Source organism: Mytilus edulis, chromosome 12, assembly GCF_963676685.1.
Source record: "Mytilus edulis chromosome 12, xbMytEdul2.2, whole genome shotgun sequence".
NCBI lineage: Eukaryota > Metazoa > Mollusca > Bivalvia > Mytilida > Mytilidae > Mytilus > Mytilus edulis.
Genome location: NC_092355.1, coordinates 76,432,148 through 76,455,898, shown reverse-complemented (window position 1 = coordinate 76,455,898; position 23,751 = coordinate 76,432,148). Strand labels below are relative to the sequence as shown.

The 23,751-nt window shown below is 31.7% G+C and overlaps 1 protein-coding gene across 1 annotated transcript in view; it reads left to right on the top strand.

Moving 5' to 3' along the window:
• LOC139497850 (uncharacterized) overlaps positions 1 to 23,751 on the top strand; it is a 497,218-nt gene that overhangs the window by 236,503 nt on the left and 236,964 nt on the right. The window lies entirely within an intron of this gene.

Sequence of the window (23,751 nt, the reverse complement as noted above, 5' to 3'; positions counted from 1 at the left end):
AATTTACTTTAGAACTATAATAACAGAGGTATAAAAAATAAAAAACAAGTTGCTTCAGAACATAACAGATTGTACATAAGCAGTTTAAAACAAACAATGTTCTACAAATTACTTCAGAACAGAACAAATTGTACACAAGCATTATAAAACACAACTACAAGTTACTTCAGAACAGAACAAATTGTACATAAGAAATATAAAACACACAACTACAAGTTACTTCAGAACATAACAGATTGTACATAAGCAGTATAAAACACACAACTACAAGTGACTTCAGAACAGCACAAATTGTACATAAGCAATATAAAACACACAACTACAAATTACTTCAGAACAGAACAGATTGTACACCAGCAGTATAAAACACACAACTACAAGTTACTTCAGAACAGAACAAATTGTACATAAACAGTATAAAACACACAACAACAAATTACTTCAGAACAGAACAAATTGTACATCAGAAATATAAAACACACATCAACAAATTACTTCAGAACATAACAAATTGTACACCAGCAGTATAAAACACAACTACAAGTTACTTCAGAACAGAACAAATTGTACATAAGAAATATAAAACACATAACAACAAATTACTTCAGAACATAACAGATTGTACACCAGCAGTATAAAACACACAACTTCAAATTACTTCAGAACAGAACAAATTGTACACCAGCAGTATAAAACACACAACTTCAAGTTACATCAGAACAGAACAAATTGTACACCAGCAGGTTAAAACACACAGCTACAAGTTACTTCAGAACAGAACAAATTGTACATAAGAAATATAAAACACACAACAACAAATTACTTCAGAACATAACAGATTGTACACCAGCAGTATAAAACACACAACTACAAGTTACTTCAGAACAGAACAAATTGTACACCCGCAGTATAAAACACACAACTACAAGTTACTTCCAAACATAACAAATTGTACATAAGCAGTAAAAAAAAAGCACATAACTACAAGTTACTTCAGAACAGAACAAATTGTACATCAGAAATATAAAACACACAACAACAAATTACTTCAGAACATAGAAAATTGTACACCAGCAGGTTAAAACACACAACTACAAGTTACTTCAGAACAGAACAAATTGTACACCTGCAGTATAAAACACACAACAACAAATTACTTCAGAACAGAACAGATAGTACACAAGCAGTACAAAATACACAACTACAAGATACCTCAGAACATAACAGATTGTACACAAGCAGTATAAAATACACAACTGCAAGTTACCTCAGAACATAACAGATTGTACATTAGCAGTATAAAACACACAACTACAAGTTACTTCAGAACATAACAGATTGAACATTAGCAGTATAAAACACACAACTACAAGTTACTTCAGAACATAACAGATTGTACATCAGCAGTATAAAATATACAACTGCAAGTTAACTCAGAACATAACAGATTGTACACAAGCAGTATAAAATATACAACTACAAGTTACCTCAGAACATAACAGATTGTACACCAGCGGTATAAAACATACAAATACAAGTTACTTCAGAACATAACAGATTGTACATTAGCAGAATAAAACACATAACTACAAGTTTTTTCAGAACATAACAGATTGTACATCAGCAGTATAAAATATACAACTGCAAGTTAACTCAGAACATAACAGATTGTACACCAGCGGTATAAAACATACAAATACAAGTTACTTCAGAACATAACAGATTGTACATTAGCAGAATAAAACACATAACTACAAGTTAACTCAGAACATAACAGATTGTACATCAGCAGTATAAAATATACAACTGCAAGTTACTTCAGAACATAACAGATTGTACACAAGCAGTATAAAACACATAACTACAAGTTACTTCAGAACATAATATGATAATATATCTGTATGGAAACTGATATTTATATCATTATACTGAATTCAATATTAAATCAAAATCTGTTTTTAATTTGACAGTTTAAATGAGAGAAAAAAAGTACGTAAAGGTATTTTTTTTCTCTCATTAATTGTTTTTGTTTGTTTTGAATTATAGTTGATAAAGTTCTTACTTTGAATATTTACAAGAACATTTTTTACACCAAGGTTTTACAGCGGGTGTAAAACAAATATCACACATGTATGTTATTGCTTCACTTTGACCACATTCCTTAATATATACAAAATTATGTTGTTATTATAAAATACACAACTGCAAGTTACTTCAGAACATAACAGATTGTACATCAGCAGTAAAAAATATACAACTGCAAGTTACTTCAGAACATAACAGATTATACATTAGCAGAATAAAACACATAACTACATGTTACTTCAGAACATGACAGATTGTACATTAGCAGTATAAAACACATCTGAACATAATATAGTAATATATCTGTATGGAAACTGATATTAATATCATTATACTGAATTCGATAAATTTAACAGTTTTAATGAGAGAGAAAATACATAAAGGTATTTTTTTTCTCTCATTAATTGTTTTTGTTTGTTTTGAATTATAGTTGATAAAGTTCTTACTTTGAATATTTATACAAGAACATTTTTTACACCAAGGTTTTACAGCGGGTATAAAACAATTATCACACATGTATGTTATTGCTTCACTTTGACCACATTCCTTAATATACACAAAATTATGTTGTTAATTAGACAGGTTGAATGGACAACAAATATTTGTAAGAATCATATAAAGTGGGATCTCATTTTGTTTGTCTCCTCGTACGAAATCAGGAAATGTAACTATTTTTCATATTTCTTTGAAAAAGTTACTTTTTAAAAAATTGATCATTATTCTGAATCATGTTAATCAGACAGATTTAATCATTATATTAACAAATACTTGTTAGAATTATATAAAGTGAGATGTCATTTTACTCAGAGACTTGTAATGAATCCATTGATGTAAATATTTTACTAATTTCTTTAAAAAAAAATTTTTTTAACATGACAGTTCTGATAGAAGTTCTGACATCTCACAAATAAAACCAGTTGTTTATTTGTTGTTTATGCAGAATATAAATACAAATGTGACTGGTCATTTTATTCAGTTTTGACCACTGATTCGTGTGATATATATTTAGTTTATATTTATTACACAACATTGTCCAGTTTATCAGACAAGTTTTGATGTCAGTTGTATTATTCCAGGTTATAGGACGGACAGCATTAATGTTGGCTGCCTTTGGAGGACACCTGGAGGTCTGTCGTCTCCTCATTGATAGAAGATGTAAGATCGACATCACAAATGTATGTTATTTACTTAGTCTGATCACATTACTATTAATCTACACTAAATCATGTTGTTAATTAGACAGGTTTAATGAACAAATATTTGTAATAATTATATAAAGTGGGGTCTCATTTTACTCGTATTATTGTTCTGAATCAGAAAATATTACTTTTTTTCATGTTTCTTGAAAAAAATGTTTTATTAAAATGACCAATTATACTGAATCTACACTAAATCATGTTGTTAATTAGACAGTTTTAATGAACAAATATTTGTAAGAATCATATTAAGTGGGGTCTCATTTTACTTGTTTTGTTCTACTGAATCCATTGATATAATTATTTTACACATTTCTTGAATTTTTTTTTTTTTAATATATCAGGTTTAATGGAAGTTTTGACATTTCACAACAAAACATGTTTTTTTATTGTTTATATACAATATAAATACAAGTGTGACTGGTCATTTTATTCAGTTTTGACCACTGATTGATGTGATATATATTTTGTTTATATTTATTACACAACATTGTCCAGTTTATCAGACAAGTTTTGATGTCAGTTGTATTATTCCAGATTAATGGAGGGACAGCATTAATGAAGGCTGCCGAGGGAGGACACCTGGAGATCTGTAGACTCCTCATTGATAGAGGATGTAAGATCGACATCACAACAGTATGTTATCTACTTAGTCTGATCACATTACTATTAATCTACACTAAATCATGTTGTTAATTAGACAGGTTTAATGAACAAATATTTGTAATAATTATATAAAGTGGGGTCTCATTTTACTCGTATTATTGTTCTGAATCAGAAAATATAATTCTTTTCATGTGTCTTAAAAAAAATATTTATATTAAAATGAACAATTATACTGCATCTACACTAATTCATGTTGTTAATTAGACAGTTTTAACGAACAAATATGTGTAAGAATCATATAAAGTGGGGTCTCATTTTTGTTCTACTGAATCCATTAATATAATTATTTTACACATTCTTTGAAAAAAATTTTTTTTTTTAAGATATCAGGTTTAATGGAAGTTTTGACATTTCACAACAAAACATGTTTATTGTTTGTTTATATACAATATAAATACAAGTATGACTGGTCATTTTATTCAGTTTTGACCACTGATTCATGTGATATATATTTAGTTTATATTTATTACACGACATTGTCCAGTTTATCAGACAAGTTTTGATGTCAGTTGTATTATTCCAGGAGTTAGGACGGACAGCATTAATGTTTGCTGCCAGGAATGGACACCTGGAGATCTGTCGTCTCCTCATTGATACAGGATGTAAGATCGACACCACAGAATGGGTATGTTATCTACTTAGTCTGATCACATTACTATTAATCTACACTAAATCATTTTGTTAATTAGACAGGTTTTAATGAACAAATATTTGTAATAATTATATTAAGTGGGGTCTCATTTTACTCGTATTATTGTTCTGAATTAGAAAATATAACTTTTTTTTATGTTTCTTAAAAAAAATATTTTATTAGAATGAACAATGATACTGAATCTACACTTATTCCTGTTGTTAATTAGACAGTTTTTATGAACAAATATGTGTAAGAATCATATAAAGTGGGATCTCATTTTACTTGTTTTGTTCTACTGAATCCACTGATATAATTCTTTTACACATTTCTTGAAAAAAATATTTTTTTAAGATGTCAGGTTTAATGGAAGTTTTGACATTTCACAACAAAACATGTTTATTTATTGTTTATATAGAATATAAATACAAGTGGGACTGGTCATTTTATTCAGTTTTGACCACTGATTCATGTGATATATATTTTGTTTATATTTATTACACAACATTGTCCAGTTTATCAGACAAGTTTTGATGTCAGTTGTATTATTCCAGCATAGTGGATGGACAGCATTAATGTTTGCTGCTGGGGGAGAACACCTGGAGATCTGTAGACTCCTCATTGATAGAGGATGTAAGATCGACATCACAGATGTATGTTATCTACTAAGTCTGATCACATTACTATTAATCTACACTAAATCATGTTGTTAATTAGACAGTTTTAATGAACAAATATTTGTAATAATTATATCAAGTGGGGTCTCATTTTACTCGTATTATTGTTCTGAATTAGAAAATATTACTCTTTTTCATGTTTCTTAAAATTTTTTTTTTTATTAAAATGAACAATTCTACTGAATTTACACTAATTCCTGTTGTTAATCAGACAGTTTTAACAAACAAATATTTGAAAGAATCATATAAAGTGGGGTCTCATTTTACTCGTATTATTGTTCTGAATTAGAAAATATTACTCTTTTTCATGTTTCTTAAAAAATTTTTTTTTTATTAAAATGAACAATTCTACTGAATTTACACTAACTCCTGTTGTTAATCAGACAGTTTTAACAAACAAATATTTGAAAGAATCATATAAAGTGGGGTCTCATTTTGCTTGTTTTGTTCTACTGAATCCATTGATATAATTATTTTACACATTTCTTGAAAAAAATATTTTTTTAAGATATCAGGTTTAATGGAAGTTTTGACATTTCACAACAAAACATGTTTATTTGTTGTTTATATACAATATAAATACAAGTGTGACTGGTCATTGTATTCAGTTTTGACCACTGATTCATGTGATATATATTTTGTTTATATTTATTACACAACATTGTCCAGTTTATCAGACAAGTTTTGATGTCAGTTGTAGGATATGTTGTATATTATTGATATTGATAACAAAGTATTGTACATAATATTTACATGTTATTTAATTATATTATAGAGAGAAGGATACACAGCTTTACATTTCGCTGCTGAGGAGGGACATCTACAGATCACAAGATGTCTGGTAGAACAAGGAGGTGCAAGTCCCTTGGTTACAACACATAAGGTAATATTTTATAGTATATGACCAGTGATCAACTATAAGTAATGAATCACTAAAATGATGTATAAGATATGGTTACAGTCTTATTACTTTATTATAACCCACATAATGACATCTACAGAGGGTGTGGATTGGGTATTCAGATATAGGAGGGTGTGGATGGGGTATACAGATATAGGAGGGTGTGATTGGGGTATATAGATATAGGAGGGTGTGGATGGGGTATACAGATATAGGAGGGTGTGGATGGGGTACATAGATATAGGAGGGTGTGGATGGGGTATAAAGATAGAGGAGGTTGTGCATGGGGTATACAGATAGAGGAGGGTGCTGATGCGGTATTCATTTATAGGAGGGTGTGGATGGGGTATGCAGATATAGGAGGGTGTGGCTGGGGTATACAGATATAGGAGGGTGTGGATGGGGTATTCAGATATAAGAGGGTGTGGACGGGTATAGAATGGTGAGGATTGGGTATAAAGATATAGGAGGGTGTGGATGGGGTATAAAGATATAAGAGGGTGTGGATGGGGTTTACAGATATAGGTGGGTGTGGATGGGGTATACAGATATAGGAGGGTGTGAATAGGGTTTACAGATATAGGAGGGTGTGGATGGGGTATACCGATATCGGAGGGTGTGGATGGGGTATACAGATATGGCAGGGTGCTGATGCGGTATTCATTTATTGGAGGGTGTGGATGGGGTATATAGATATAGGAGGGTGTAAATGGGGTATACAGATATAGGAGAATGTGGATGGGGTATACAGATATAGGAAGGTGTGGATGGGGTATACAGATATAGGAGTGTGCTGATGTTGTATTCATTTATAGGAGGGTGTGGATGGGGTTTACAGATATATATATATATATATAGGAGGGTGTGGATGGGGTATACAGACATAGAAGGTTGTGCATGGGGTATACAGATATAGGAGGGTGTGGATGGGGTATACAGATATAGGAAGATGTTGATGGGGTATATAGATATAGGAGGGTGTGGATGGGGTATACAGATATAAGAGAATGTGGATGGGTATACAGATATAGGAGGGTGTGGATGGGGTACACAGATATAGGAGAGTATGGATGGGGTATACAGATATAGAAGGGTGTGGATAGGGTATACAGATATAGGAGGGTATGGATGAGGTATAAAGATATAGGAGGGTGTGGTTGGGGTATACAGATCTAGGAGAATGTGGATGGGGTATACAGATATAGAAGGGTGTGGATTGGGTATACAGAGATAGGAGGGTATAGATGAGGTATACAGATATGCAGTACTTGCAACCTAAGGCGTTACTGTTTGACGTGAACTTGACTGATCAGTGAATGATCGTTGACGGATGTTTGACTGATCGATGAGTGATCGGTGATGGGTGATCCATAGAATCTGTCAGATAAGTCAAACAAGCTATGTGAGAGTAACCGTGACAACGGATCGGATGGATACGTAATTATTTAAAATTCTTATGCAAACCGAATTACACAATGTTTACATTTGATGAACGCAGACCTCTACGAAGACACCTTTATTAGTTAATTTGTAATCGTCTAAGTTGGAATAACAAATAAATAAATATAAATAACTTTTCTCTACTCATATGATATGTATTACTTCATATTCATTTAATTTTTCTAATTTTAGCGAAATAAATTACATAAGTTCAGAATAATGATATATTCGGAATATTAATGTAACACTTATCTGAGGTAAAATGTTGTTGTTTAAAATAAGTACTCTATTTAGCAATTTCATCTTCTTTCGATAAAATTAATGCATTTTTTTTTAAATCTTTTATTTTAAAAGCCTCAAGATAAGTTTAAAGTCTTTTCTTATAAACTTTTTTTGAGGGGGGGGGGTGGGGGTGGGGGGGATGAGATTGCAATTATTTCTTTATTTTAATACAAATTACAAACTGCCATCAGATTTCAGTACTTTTTGTACATCAGGTTTGTTTGTTATTCACAAAATTTGCTAGATTTTAGGGAAAAGATAAAAAAAAGTGTACATGTTGCCTAAAATGCAAATATTCCCTGTTATATTTCACATAATGCAATATTACGGATTACAAATGTGTCGAGGTTTGTGATTGGATAACAACACAGAGATGTCAGTATATATTCAGGAAACTGCCGGGGTATATACGACGTTTTTTTCCCCAATTGGAACCTCAAAAACGTCATCATAACACCGGTTACTATGTGACGTAGTCAAAAGCTATCAGACTGTCAGAGGCTCACAGAGGGAAAATAATGACGTGCTTCCGTCAATAAAACATTTTTGATACAAAATCATGCAATTTACACTTTTAATACTTAAATTTAATGTTAAAAGTGTTATTATAAATTATTACATACACGATAAAATTATGTTCACAGCAAATTAGAAAATCCTTCACGTATGCCGAACATATCAGGTCACGTGGGTTTTTCAATATATATGTGTTGTCAACAAATACCTGCACTGGAAAATAACATTAAGTCAGGGGTAATCCGTAATATATGTGTAATTCAGGTCTCAGAAAGGGTATATACTGTGACATTCCCGGCTTAGGGCTTATAGCCCCTTCGCCTTCGGCTCAGGGGATATAAACTCTAAGCCGGGAATGTCACAGTATATACCCTGTCTGAGACCTGAATAACATATAATATCAATTGCAATCAGTCATTAAAAATACCTTTTGATAAGTTATTTTGTATCAAATGTGAATAGCTGATGGATAAATATGCATAAACTTTTGTTTTTTGTTTAATAAGAATGCAGTTTTTTTTATTTATTTGAATGGAAATTATAGAACGCCTTAGGAATTTTGTACTTTTTATAGTCTAAGATTTGTTATTTTTCATTGAAGCAAAAAATTATCAGAAATAGTATGTTATTATGTTCTTTGCATTGTTTTAAATTACCAATATTTCTTATCATTTGAAAAATGATGTGCACAGTAATTTTATTTACAACTTGTTATTTTAATGGCCTCTGTTGAGATGCGTTCGTTTTTAAAGAATTTCAAGATTATAAGGATACAAAACTTTGAAATGTTAAAAAAATAATACACCAACAGTTTTAAGAAGTACATTTATTCATTTTCCAATCTATTTACGGAAAAAAAACATCAAAATCGCAATATTAACACCTTTTCTAGATCTGTCAGGGTTTGAAAATATATAACATAACTAAAAATGAAAATTGCCATTCTGTTATGATAATATTCAAATTTATGTTTTATCTGTATTCTTCTTTTCATTTAAACTAATTAAACTTTGCTGAATATTTTAATAAAACAGATGTTGTTGATCAGTTGTACTTGAGCGTTTTGTACTTTACATGTCACCATTTTAACTTAAAAAACCGAAACTAGGATTCCGTAATTTGTATTTGTTTATCATGTTTATCATGTGACTTAGTAGAGTTTATAATTAATCCAACAGAAAGGTCGATCGGTCCTATCAGTCCGATCCGTCCGATCAGTCAAGGACTTTTACATAAATCTGACGTATTGGTGACGTGAGTTTGAAGCGAACTTGACTGATTGGTGACTGATCGATGACTGCTGATTGATCGCTAAAACAGTAACGACTAAGGTTTCAAGTACTGTAGGAGGGTATGGATAGGGTATACAGATATAGGAGGGTGTGGATGGGGTATACACACATGGGAGGATGTGGATAATTTGAAAGAGATGATCCTATAGAGACTGCAAATTTCTTCAAGCTGTCTAGTGGCAGAGATAAATGTCATCTTTGTCATAATTTATTTATTTCCTTTCAAGATTAATCGTTTATATAAATATACAGTGTTAATTTTCATTGTTTAACGCGAGCGTACATTTTAAATGAATAAGTTGAATGAAAACTACGGTTCCTTACAGTCAGGATTCTACTTTGTCAAAATTATCTCCCCATTACGCCAGTTTATTTTCACAATCGTAGAAATGGAAGCCATTGTAGGGATGACGCGCTGCCAATCTTGAAAACCGATAAATTTATCCACATTGCACCATTACGATCCTTTATATGTCAGTTGTATTTTAAAAGACAAATGTATCAACCAGCTAATGAGCACCAGTTAATGATCGTGTCTTCATTGATTCAACTTAAAACTATTGTCTGATCGGTTGTCAGGTGGAATTTTCGAAAATTCATAAAAAAAATTAAAAAAAATAATTAAATATTTCGTGGTAGGGCAGACTAGATTTTTTTAGTGGTTGATGATTTTAAACCCTAGTTATCACACACAAAAATTATAATTTTTCGAAGATATGCATTTTCATCATCCAACTTAAAAGACTGTCGTCAAGTACTTTTAGTAAAAAAAATAGCTATTCGAGCACACCTACTATGTTTTTGTGATTCATCAGATATGTATTTCACTTGACCCATATATTTCATCTTTTAGTACTGTGATTTTGTTATGTTATAAAGTCAACATGTAGCTTTGATATATAAAAATGATAGAATCTGAAGCGAGACGATGTATGAAATATTCTTGCTTTGTATGATATCAAGACAAAATATACAACTCAAACCCACTCTAACATAAAAAGGTGCACTCAATTTTCTTTTTTCGATATGAAAAGATATGAAAATAATCCAAATAATTTAAAAGTTCACTGGTTCAATTGCTTTAAATATCTTATCGATTAAATATATATACTTTTGTAATTGCTTTTCTAAATTCGACAATTGGCCAGTTCTATTTGAAATAGTACATTTAAATCAAGGTAAGTTTATAAAGATGATCTGTTGAAAAATTACCCAATGGGTGATTTATTTCAGTGGTTAATATGGCAAGCGGTTTTGCTATTTAATCTAATTTCAAGATATCTCATAAACTTTATCAGATATCTTATATAATAGTTCATCAGATATTTGATATAGTTTGAAAGATATCTTATAAAGTTTATAAGATATCCTATATAGTTCACGATATATCTTAAATAATTTATGAGATATCTTATAGTTTATAAGATATCTCATATAATTTTCTTTATCAGATATCTTATAAAATATATTAGATATCTTATAAACTATATAAGATATCTTATATAAAGTAAATTTGTAAGATATCTTATATAAAGTATATTTGTAAGATATCTTATATAAAGTTTATTTGTAAGATATCTTATATAATGTGTATATGTAAGATATATATTTTAAAATCGATATTTGATATCTTCTATATTACATAAGATATTTATTTTATATAAGATATCTTATAAAAGATATTATTTATGATATCTTATATATTATAAGAAATATTATTAAAGATATCATATATAAATTATAAGATATTTCATATAATTTTCTTAATATGATATCCAAATTATATAAGATATCTTATATACAAAACATATTTGTAAGATATTTCATATACTTCAAGATATCTTAAATAAATCTTATATATTATATGAGATATCTTATATATTACATAAGATATCTTATATATTATGAGATCATTTGAAATTCGAATAAATAGCTAAACGGCTTGCCATAGGTTTATGTCAGCTGGTACTTTAGTTGTGGTATATATGTTTTTGTAATAGGCCTCGTTTACCAAAGTTAAGATGATAGTGCATTTGCAATGATATTCATGTATTACAACTTCCCTAGTCTGAATCCAATAATTTCTTCAATCAGTATACAGGTGAAATTAACTTAATATTCATTTTCCGTTTTTACAGGAAAATGATATTATTTCGTCTTAGATTGTATGCATAAAAAAATCCCAATTGGGATAAAAATTCCCAATTTGATATTCAAGGGACCCATTTAAAAACACCTGGAATCATCCCTGAAGTGTTGCAAGAGTTTATGTTCTATGTTGAAGGCACTTGGGACAACATCCCTAATGCGCCTTGAAATGAGGAACTCAAAAGTCACGTGTAAAGAAAAAATCTCTGTGTAGTGATATTGGACATGTTTCTATTTTTAGCAAATGACTGAACTTAATTATTTGTGGTGATTAGGAAAGTAGAGGAACATAGAATAAATGTGTAAAAACTATGGAGCTATTGAATGTGTTCAAAGTATTAAATTTTCAAAGAACTTATTGTTTTAAAAAGGGGATATTTTACCACAAGGAGCCGCATCACAACAGGATGTTCGGGGTTTGCTAATTTACGGAAAAAGTAATCTCACTTCGTACCCCGAAAATTTAACCACATATGTGAAAATGTCACAGCTTCGAAACAAGCTATCATACATATCCAAGTTAACGATATGGACTGAGCTACAGGAAAAAACGTTACCATTACCGCCTATGTAAAAACAAATAAAGATTTTGACCCACTTGTATATAGTGACCTGCAATACAAGTACTGTTCCATTGAGGTTAGTTATATGTCTTCTGTTTCTGTCCCTGACCGATGTTTTTTTGTATTTGGCATGTGTAGTGCATCATGACATAAGACATTGTTACGTGTACCGTAATGAAATTTCGTGCAGGACTGTTTTGTGTATTTTTGACATGGAACTCTTGACCAGACTATGACTTTTTGGCTCTTGACCTATGCACTTTGAGTGTGTCATCATGATACAGTGTGTTCCATTGTGTATTACCCTGACCTAAAAGTATAATTATAAATTGACCTTGCATCTGAATATGTAGCATGAAGATGTATTGTTATAAGGTGGTGAATCTTGTGGCACGAGAAACTTCATATGAGCTTGACCTTTGCTCTCATTGTACAACTTGTATATTTTGTTTGAATTATATGGAGAACTGTCTGACTGCACTCATACCACATCTTCTTATATCTATATTAGATATATAGATATATTTGTTAGTTTTGTGCACCTTTCCTCAAAATCTGCTTTGTGTTTTCTTTTGTCATGAAACTCTTGACCAGTCTGACTTTTTGACTCTTGACCTATGCATATTGGGTGTGCCTCTTGGTATGATTACCTTGACAAAGTCAGGAGTCTCTGGTTTTTGTTAGTCTTGTATGTTTTTAATTGTAAGTTCGGTTTTATGTATTGGAGTTTGAACTAGTACACATTTTGTTCAGGGGCCATCTGAAGTCCGCCGCCGGGCGAAGGATTTTCTCACTTTGTTAAAAACCAATTGGTGACCTTCGACTGCTTTTTGCTCTTTTGTCATGTAACTGTCTCTTAAACACATTTCACATTTCCATTCTCAATTTTTGGATTGTGAAGAATGTTTTGATCAAATGAAAACTAAATCTTTTAATTGCCGTGAAAAATTAGAGAGAACATTTACTGCTTCAGTAGCACCATGTGCTGCTGTTTTGATAGATAATTCAAAATGTTTCAATCATTTTGCCTTGGATTTCATTTCATGGACATGTAGATATGGATAGTCTGTTTAAGCATCTTGAAAAATCACACAGAAGGTTTACGCATATCAATAAACTGAACTCAGTGGGAAGAACTTTTAAAGTACACTTAGACATAGAGCTCAATCTAGTGAAACACTTTTTTATGCTGGTCACTGTCTGTTATCAAACTGCACCGCAATCCTAAAATAAATATGCACGTTAATTCTTATAGAAGTAGAATCCAAAGAAAGTAGATCACCATTAGGTTAACGTAATGAATTATAATGAATTATGTTATCAATAGAAAAAAAAACACTACCGTACATCTTTTGAGAAGACACCTGAAAAATGTTTCTTGTCTCTCGGGTCTCGTTAGTTGTTTGTCAAAAGTATTCATTTGTCTAACACGTCTAATAAGCATTACGTATCAGGTTTATAACATTTGATTGGGTCAAACTTATTAAAAAGAACGAAAACGAAAAATTCAGCATTTTCTATGTTTTTAAAGGAACATGATAACTCATGAACGGTAAAAGTGACGCTACCAAATTTCAAAACAATTTTTTTTTGTGGAAATAAGCATGATAAGCATTGTCCCAGGTTAGGGAGATGGTGGAGACCCCGCTAACATGTTCAACCCCGCCTTATTCAGTATGCATTTGCCTGTCTCAAGTCAGGAGCCTATACATTTGTCCGTTTCTTTTCTCATTTGAATTTTGTTTTATCGTGTGTTTTTCTATGTTGTGATGTTATACAATTGTTTCATCCCGCTGCAAATGTTTGCACCTGTCCTAAGTCAGGAATCTGATGTACATTAGTTGTCGTTTGTTAATGTAATTTATACATGTTTCTCATTTCTTATATGGATAAGACCGTTAGAATGGTTTTACACTAGTAATTTTGGGGGCCTTTATAGCTTTTGGTTCGGTGTGAGCCAAGGCCCCGTGTTGAAGGCCATACATTGACCTATAATGGTTTACTTTTATAAATTGTTATTTGGATGGAGAGTTGTCTCATTGGCACTCATACCACATCTTCCTATATCTATGTGCTCATTGTTGAAGGCCGTATAGGGACATATAGTTGGTAATTTCTGTGTCATCTGGTCTCTTGTGGAGAGTTCTTCTTTGGCACTCATGCAACATTAAGTGGAGGGTGGGGATCCCGCTAGCATGTTTAATCTGCCTCATTCTGTTTGTATGTGCCTGTCCCAAGTCAGAAGACTGTACATTTTAATTCATGAATTGTCATTTGTTTATGTGTTACATATTTGTTTTTGTTCATTTTTTGTACATAAAGAATTGTCCGTTTCTTTTCTCGTTTGAATTGTTTTACATCGTCATTTCGGTGCCTTTTATGGCTGACTTTGCGGTATGGACTTTGCTCATTGTTGAAGGACGTAGGGTGACTTATAGCTGTTAATATCTGTGTCATCTAGTCTTTTGTGAAGAGTTCTTATTGGCACTCATGCCACATCTTCTTTTTTATTGTGTGTATAAGTTTTGTAGTATTTGTTGAGGCAACTTAAAAGTTAAGAGAACGGAACCCTTTTTTTTTGGACGTTCGGACTAGAGTAACTCTTTATGCCCCTTTAATATGGTACTAACACAGAAGTTCTGACTATTGTGCTGGTACTTCTCATCCCACTAGCACTGTCATTAACACACACACATTTTTATTATAAAAATATTCAGTCTTGATTTTGATTTGATTATTTTGGGCCTATAATGATTATATGCATGCCTTTCACAAGTAGTATCAAATTTGACAAATTTATCATGTTTATTGTACATATACATTTTTGTAATATTTTATAACTTATTTTTTAATTAAATAAAGCTAACAAACTTAAATTGATCACCACTTTCTTTGTATATATGTCTTGTAACATTCCGTTTTGAACAAAACGATTTGTTACATTATACTTCACACGTATTTCTATCACATCTGACATTACAAAGCAGCTATTAAATAAAATTCATTCGAACTTTAAATGTGCAATCAAATATAATTATATGCAAGTCGTCAACCTGCCAAGTGGCTAGATGCATATATCGTTGGCCAATTGAACGACAGGTCCTAGTTTTGTTGTTTTAAAACTTCTAGAAATATTAACGGAAATAAGGAGGGTGCAGATGGGCTATACAGATGTAGGAGGGTGTGGATATGGTATACAGATATAGGAGGGTGAGGATGGGGTATATAGATAAAGGAGGGTATAGATGGGGTATACAGATATAGGAGTGGGTGAATGGGGTATACATATATAGGAGGGTATTGATGGGGTATACAGATATAGGGTGTGTGGATGAGGTGTACAGATATGGGAGGATGTAGATAGGTCTATATAGATATAGGAGAGGGTGGATAGGGTATACAGATATAGGAGGGTTTGGAGGGGATGTACATATTGTAACGAAAACCGAGCGGTCAGGCTTTGATGTTAAACTATAAATGTGTAACCCTTAGTGTGTTGCTATAAGAATGCATGTGTTTTATAACAATGTATAAGTATATATAAACTAAAGTTATAACTGGCGACCCTTCTTTGGTAGCGTGGTACTCTGGTATCGTGGTACTATGCGGTATTCCGGTAGATCTAAGGTTGGTTCTGTATAGGTTTTGTGGTACTTAGTGGTATTCTGGTAGATCTTAGTTTGGTTCTGTTTAGGTTTTTGTAAGAATAACAGACTCGTTAAATAAAAATCAACTTGTATTAACTTTAAGATGCACTAAATATCTTCAATTCATACAAATAGTATATAACTTAACAGTATTCTAGTCTAATAAATAAATACCTTACTTTATTAGAATATCGTAAAGAAAAAAATGGATAGCTGAAATATAAACACCTCGAAAGTTTAGTTTGGTTATCGGCAAATGGTAAATCAAATTCAATGTCAAAAAATAACGTTTCTCTCGAGAAGTTATTCTCTAAATGCAACTTGTTAAGGAATTAACAAGCCCACATTATAAGGAAGTAGTCTGGTTACTACTTAGTCTGGTAAATGGTTTCAGTACATGTATATATTTAATTCGCTTGGAATTAGCGAGTGTTACTTGCCGAGGGTAAAGTCGTACTCAGGTCTCACTAGGCCAAAAACAAAATATTGTTTGTTTCCCCTCCAACAACCGACCCGGTAAAATCACTGCCACCTGAAAAATTTAATTCGCCGTTTTTGTACTAATTGTAAGCTGCTACTGGTCTTAGTAATTTTGAGATATGTGTTACAAAAGTCTTTGTAATTAACAGTTGCAAGTAGTATAAAGATTTGTCTGTATTTCAGGGTGAGACTCCATATGATCTATCAGCAGCAAGCAAAAACAGACAGTATAAAGAAGTGATGGAATACTTACAAGTAAATATAGTGTTGAATTACATATGCTTACATTGAATCAATTAGAAAATAAGTGACAAAAGATAAGGAAATATAAAACTCAGAAATCAGATATCACAAAACCAAGATACATCAGGAGAGAAATCTTTAAAAAATAAATATTCTTTATTGTCTCGAACAAACAATTTTAAATTCCAATGCAATCTATTTATTATCACGATTTTGATTGGATAACATCATATATTTGAGCCGTTTAATTCCACGCTTTACCAGCTAACTAAGTTTAGTCGTCATTTACAATTCATGAATTTGTTGTTCTGTTATTTCTTCAAAAATCAACAAAATGAGCAGATGTCTTCTTTTTCATTTAAGAGTAAACAAAAGAGAGCAAGTTTTTGAATTTCAGTACGTTGATAATTGAATGATTTGTTAATTTTGTATTAGAATGCATAAAAAGGGGGATACATGTATTGTTTTTGTGGAGCCTGTGACTTCTGTTGCAGAAAAGTTGACACAGGGATAGTGATCTGGCGGTGGCTGCGGCGTTAGGTTACCTCTTAAAACCTAAATATTTCAAAAGGTAGAAGACCTGGATATTTCATACTTTGTATAAAGATTCCTTATGTAAAGAAGTTTCCGTCTGTTATATGTCCATTGTCCTTTACCTCATTTTCATGCATTGTTCAGTGACTACTTGAAAAAAAAGTTAAGATTTTTAGTATTCTTAATTTCTCTCTTATTATGAGTAATAGGATAACTAAATTTGGTATATGCCTACCTTGCAAGGTAAGTCTACTTTATTTTGTGTATGGAATAGTTGTAAGGTTTACATGTCCAACTCGCAGGTGTCATCTGACCTTGACCTCATTTTCATGGTTCAGTGGTTATAGTTTAGTTTTTATACGACCGCAAAATTTGAAAATTTTTTCGTCGTATATTGCTATCACGTTGGCGTCGTCGTCGTCATCCGAATACTTTTAGTTTTCGCACTCTAACTTTAGTAAAAGTGAATGGAAATCTATGAAATTTTAACACAAGGTTTATGACCACAAAAGGAAGGTTGGTATTGATTTTGGGAGTTTTGGTCCCAACATTTTAGGAATTAGGGGCCAAAAAGGGCCCAAATAAGCATTTTCTTGGTTTTCGCACTATAACTTTAGTTTAAGTTAATAGAAATCTATGAAATTTTGACACAAGGTTTATGACCACATAAGAACGGTTGGGATTGATTTTGGGAGTTTTGGTTTCAACAGTTTAGGAATTAGGGGCCAAAAAAGGGCCCAAATAAGCATTATTCTTGGTTTTCGCACAATAACTTTAATTTAAGTAAATAGAAATCAATGAAATTTAAACACAATGTTAATGACTACAAAAGGAAGGTTGGTATTGATTTTGGGAGTTTAGGTCCCAACAGTTTAGGAATTAGGGGCCAAAAAGGGACCCAAATAAGCATTTTTCTTGGTTTTCGCACCATAACGTTAGTATAAGTAAATAGAAATCTATGAAATTTAAACACAAGGTTTATGACCATAAAAGGAAGGTTGGTATTAATTTTGGGAGTTTTGGTCCCAACAGAATAAGGGGCCCAAAGGGTCCAAAATTAAACTTGGTTTGATTTCATCAAAATTGAATAATTGGGGTTCTTTGATATGCCGAATCTAACTGTCATGACTGTGTATGTAGATTCTTAACTTTTGGTCCCGTTTTTAAATTGGTCTACATTAAGGTCCAAAGGGTCCAAAATTAAACTTAGTTTGATTTTGACAAAAAATGAATCAGTTAGGTTCTTTGATATACTGAATCCAAAAATGTACTTAGATTTTTTATTATGGGCCCAGTTTTCAAGTTGGTCCAAATCAGGATCTAAAATTATTATATTAAGTATTGTGCAATAGCAAGTCTTTTCAATTGCACAGTATTGCGCAATGGCAAGAAATATCTAATTGCACAATATTGTGAAATAGCAATTTTTTTTATTAATTAGAGTTATCTTTCTTTGTCCAGAATAGTAAGCAAGAAATATCTAATTGCAAAATATTGTGCAATAGCAAGATTTTTTTTAATTGGAGTTATCTTTCTTTGTCCAGAATCAACTTAAATCTTTGTTATATACAATATACAATGTATATTCACTTTTTACTACCAACTGATAAATTAAAATAATCTTTACCATTCAGTGATAACAAGCAGTTTTTTTACATCTTAATATTTTATGATGTATTTAAATGAGTAGTTATTGTTGCAAACTCCATTATAAATTTTAATTGAGATTAGTTTTGGAATAAGGGAAGGGGGGTGTGATTAAAAAAATTGGGTTCAATTTTTCTCATTTGAAATTTCATCAATAAAAAAGAAAATTTCTTCAAACATTTTTTTGAGAGGATTAATATTCAACAGCATAGTGAATTGCTCTAAGAGAAAACAAAAATTTTAAGTTCATTAGAACACATTCATTCTGTGTCAGAAACCTATGCTGTGTCAACTATTTAATCACAATCCAAATTTAGAACTGAATCCAGCTTGAATGTTGTGTCCATACTTGCCCCAACCGTTCAGGGTTCAACCTCTGCGGTCGTATAAAGCTACGCCCTGCGGAGCATCTGGTTGTGGTTTGGTATGTTTTTCTAATACTGAATGTAATAGGTCAACTATATTTGGTGTATGAAAAAAAAATTTGATGTACATGTCAGTCTGACATGTTTTATTTGACCGTGACCCCATTTTTAAGGTTCATTGCTCATGCTAAATTTTTAACCGGTTTTTTGTGTCAAAAATGTGGGTTATTGATTTGGGGCTGTACGGCAGGCGGGCGGGCGGGCTGGCAGTCGGGCGGACGGGCGGGTGGCAACCAAATGTTGGCCGTGCATTTACCCATGAAGCTATCAACCAAACCTTTTAAAATTTTAATATGTTGTTACTGACAACAAACACTACAAACCATTAAAAGTCTGAAATGGCCTATATCTGTACTCGACTGTACTGATTTTTACTCGACCAGTCTGAATTCGTCTGAGATTTACTTGATAATACTCGACAGTAGTCTGAACCATACTTAACAGTCTGAATGTGTACTTGACCAGTACTTAACCATTTTATACGAATCTGAACTGTACTCGACCTAGTCTAAACCGTACTCGACCCAGTCTGAACCGTACTCGACCTAGTCTGAACCATACTCGACCTAGTCTGAACCATACTCGGCCAAGTCTTAACCAACATAGACCTATTCTTTGTATCTATTAACTGAATTTTATCAATTTAGGAATTCTTTTAATAAAAATGAAATTTGAACAACAACTTGAAATTAAAAATGTATTCAATACAGGATTGAAATTAAAATTTCACAATAATCAACCATAATATAACTTCAACTCAATATTAATCAACACTTACATAATAATGTATATCAACTTTTAAAATATAAATAAAACAAGCTGATCAAATAATCTAAAAAAAATGAGTTGTGACTAATATTTTCAATATTATTCAAAATTTTATGAATATTTGAGAAGTATTTTATGGTATTAATCTGGACTATTTCTACCATTAACTTAAGCCTAGTATAGATGTATGGTGTCAGTTGAGTTTAGGTAATAATGCAGTGAATGTTTTTTTTATTAATATTTATATAAAATAATATATAAAACAACTTAATAAATCTTTAAAAAAATGAGAGCTTAATTGTTTTGTTTTATTAAACCAAGAATTTAATATAATCATGATAATAGAATTTCCATAGCAATCCTTGATAACCTTTTTACAAAAGGAAATGTATTCCAAAGTAGCAGTAAAAAACGTTTTCAATTAATCTAAGTATTTTTTTGTCAAATTAACATGGCATACATAAAGCACTTTCAAATGTTCTAATTACCTCAGTACATGTGTGTTTTACAGGTAAAAAGAAAGCCCTTTTTTTCTTAAATTCTTGTATTATTTATTTAGTACATACATGTATATTGAAAGGCCTTGTTATTTAATTTAAACAGGATGTTGCAATTTTGAATCAATGTTATTTAGAATTTAATACCTCTGGCCAGGTGTGATCTTATTTATGAGTTTGCCCCAAATCAGAGGTTATACTTTATATTTCACCACTAATCAGAAAAACAATTTTATTTATTTATTTAATTTTATCCCTTTTTGATATAAGTTATATATAATATATTTTTTTTATCCTGAATATAATCAGAGATATATTTCTTTTATAAGGTTAAATTTTTTTATAAATTTTGTTCGCGGATGTTATATATATATCAGTTAAAAGGAAATTTATTTTAACAGTTAAAAGTACAGGTTTTTTGGTCTAGTATGGTTCAGACTGGTCGAGTATTTTTCAGACCTTTGGTTAAGTATGGTTTAGACTGGAAATATAGGTCGAGTATATGTCGAGAATGGGTTAAGACTGTTTCAGACTGGTCGAGTAATAGTTCAGACTATTTTCAACGGCAAAGATAAGGGTCAAGTACAATTCAGTACAGTCAAGTATGGTTCAGACTGGGGTCGAGTAATGTCAAGTAAAAGTCAGACCAATTCAGACTGGTCGAGTAAAAATCAGTACAGCCGAGTACAGATATAGGCCATTTCAGACTTTAATGGTTTGTAGTGAAAATAGAGGTCAAGTTTAATAATGACGATTTTGACTTTTACCGTTCAGGAGTTACGGTTCTTGAAAGTTTAAAAAATGTCGTGTCCGTGCATTTACTCATGAAGTCAAGTTTGATATTGATAATCATAAATGTTACCTATTAGGAGTTTTGGTCCTTGTAATATTGATAAATGCCAGAACACAAATAAATGTTAAAGAATCCGGTTTACTGTCATTTTGACAGCTCTTGTTGTTTTTTGGTCTGTTTTTCAAATACTATTAGCAAATTAGCAACAGGTTAACTATATTTGGTGTATGGAGTCAAATGCAGTTTTTGGCTTATATCTCAAAAACTAAAGCATTTATAGCAAATCTGAGAGGGGTAAAAATGTTCAATAGGTCAATATCTATCCGCCCTGAAATTTTCAGACAATTCCAACAACACATTGTTGGGTTGCTAGCACTAAATTGGTAATTTTAAGGAAAGGAGTAGGTTCAGTAAGACTCCTTTTTGGCCCCAAAATATAGCAGTTTTACAAAATTGTTAAAATGTAAATCTTTAGTTATTTATTGCACAGTAGAATGCATCTGCTACATAAATATGGGCTGTTTTTGACAATACAATGCACATATATCCGGTACAAGCACCATTAAGTAATGCTAAATTACTGAAATCCTCATAATTCTAGCATTTTAGTTAAATTTTAGACGGTTTTCGTGTAAAACGAAAGTGGCCGCATTCGTGTTCATCCTTAATATTGAAATGTAAGTTGTATTTTATGATAATACATAACATATATAAAGGTTGAGGATGAACACGGATGCGGCCACTTTCATTTTTACCAAAAACCATCTGAAAAGTGACATTTTTCGGCATATTAGGTAGATTTTTCATATTTGAGCTTGATTCGGATCGTTTTTAATGACTAAATCTGTTAAAATCTTTCACATAAACTAATTAATTCAAATAAAATAGACACTTAAGTGTTTAAAAAGTGGTCAAAATCTTTCGTCAGATGAACTTGAAATTTGAGGCCAAAATCGGTCCTTACCGGACCTACTCCTTTTGCAGTTTTTGGTTATTGTCGAGCCTGCAACTTTTGTTGCAGAAAGCTCGACATAGGGATAGTGATCCGGCGGCGGTGGCGGCGGCGGTGTTAGCTCACTTCTTAAAAGCTTTATATTTTAGAAGGTGGAAGACCTGGATGCTTCATACTTTGTATATAGATGCTTCATGTTACGAAGTTTCCGTCGGTCACATGTCCAATGTCCTTGACCTCACTTTCATGGTTCAGTGACCACTTGAAAAAAAAGTTCAAATTTTTTGTAATGTTGAATTCTCTCTTATTATAAGTAATAGGATAACTATATTTGATATGTGTGTACCTTGCAAGGTCCTCATGTCTGTCAGACAGTTTTCACTTGACCTCAACCTCATTTCATGGATCAGTCAACAAGGTTAAGTTTAGGTGGTCAAGTCCATATCTCAGACACTATAAGCAATAGGGCTAGAATATTTGGTGTATGGAAGGACTGTAAGGTGTACATGTCCAACTGGCAGGTGTCATCTGACCTTGACCTCATTTTCATGGTTCAGTGGTTATAGTTAAATTTTTGTGTTTTGGTCTGTTTTTCTCGTACTATATGCAATAGGTCTACTATATTTGTTGTATGGAATGATTGTAAGGTGTACATGTCTAGCGGGCAGATGTCATGTGACCTTGACCTCATTTTCATGGTTCAATAGTCAAAGTTGAGTTTTTTGAGTTTTGGTCTTTTTATCTAATACTATATGCCATAGGTCAATTATATTTGGTGTATGGAAATATTTTATAATCTTTTTGTCAGTAGCGCAGGTTTTATTTGATTGTGACCTCATTTTTACGGTTCATTGCCCAGTGTTAAGTTTTTGTGTTTTGGTCTATTTTTCTTAAACTATAAGTAATGGGTCAACTATATATGTTGTATAGAAGTATTGTTAGCTGTACATGTCTGCCTGGCATGGTTCATCTGACCTTGACCTCATTTTCAAGATTCATTGGTCTTTGTTTAGTTATCTTGCCTAATGTTAAGATAATGTGACAGTTGTAATAAAGCTTAGCTTTATACTTAGGACTATCAACATAATATCAATGATTAGTATAGAAGGCAAGACATTTCAGCGTGTGCACTCTTGTTATCTTGAATATTATTGAAGATCTGTCTGTTATGAAATTTTCAGACAAGGGCTGCATTAAGCAGTTTCATCAATCACCCTTGTTGTATCCAGTGTTTTATCAGGTTTTCTTTAGAAGGGGTCACTCCAAACTCAAACAGTCTCATACCTTTTACTGGTAATGTTTTAATATTATATTCTCGAGTTTCACAGGATCTTGTACGATGACCTGTCACATGACTACACATCAATT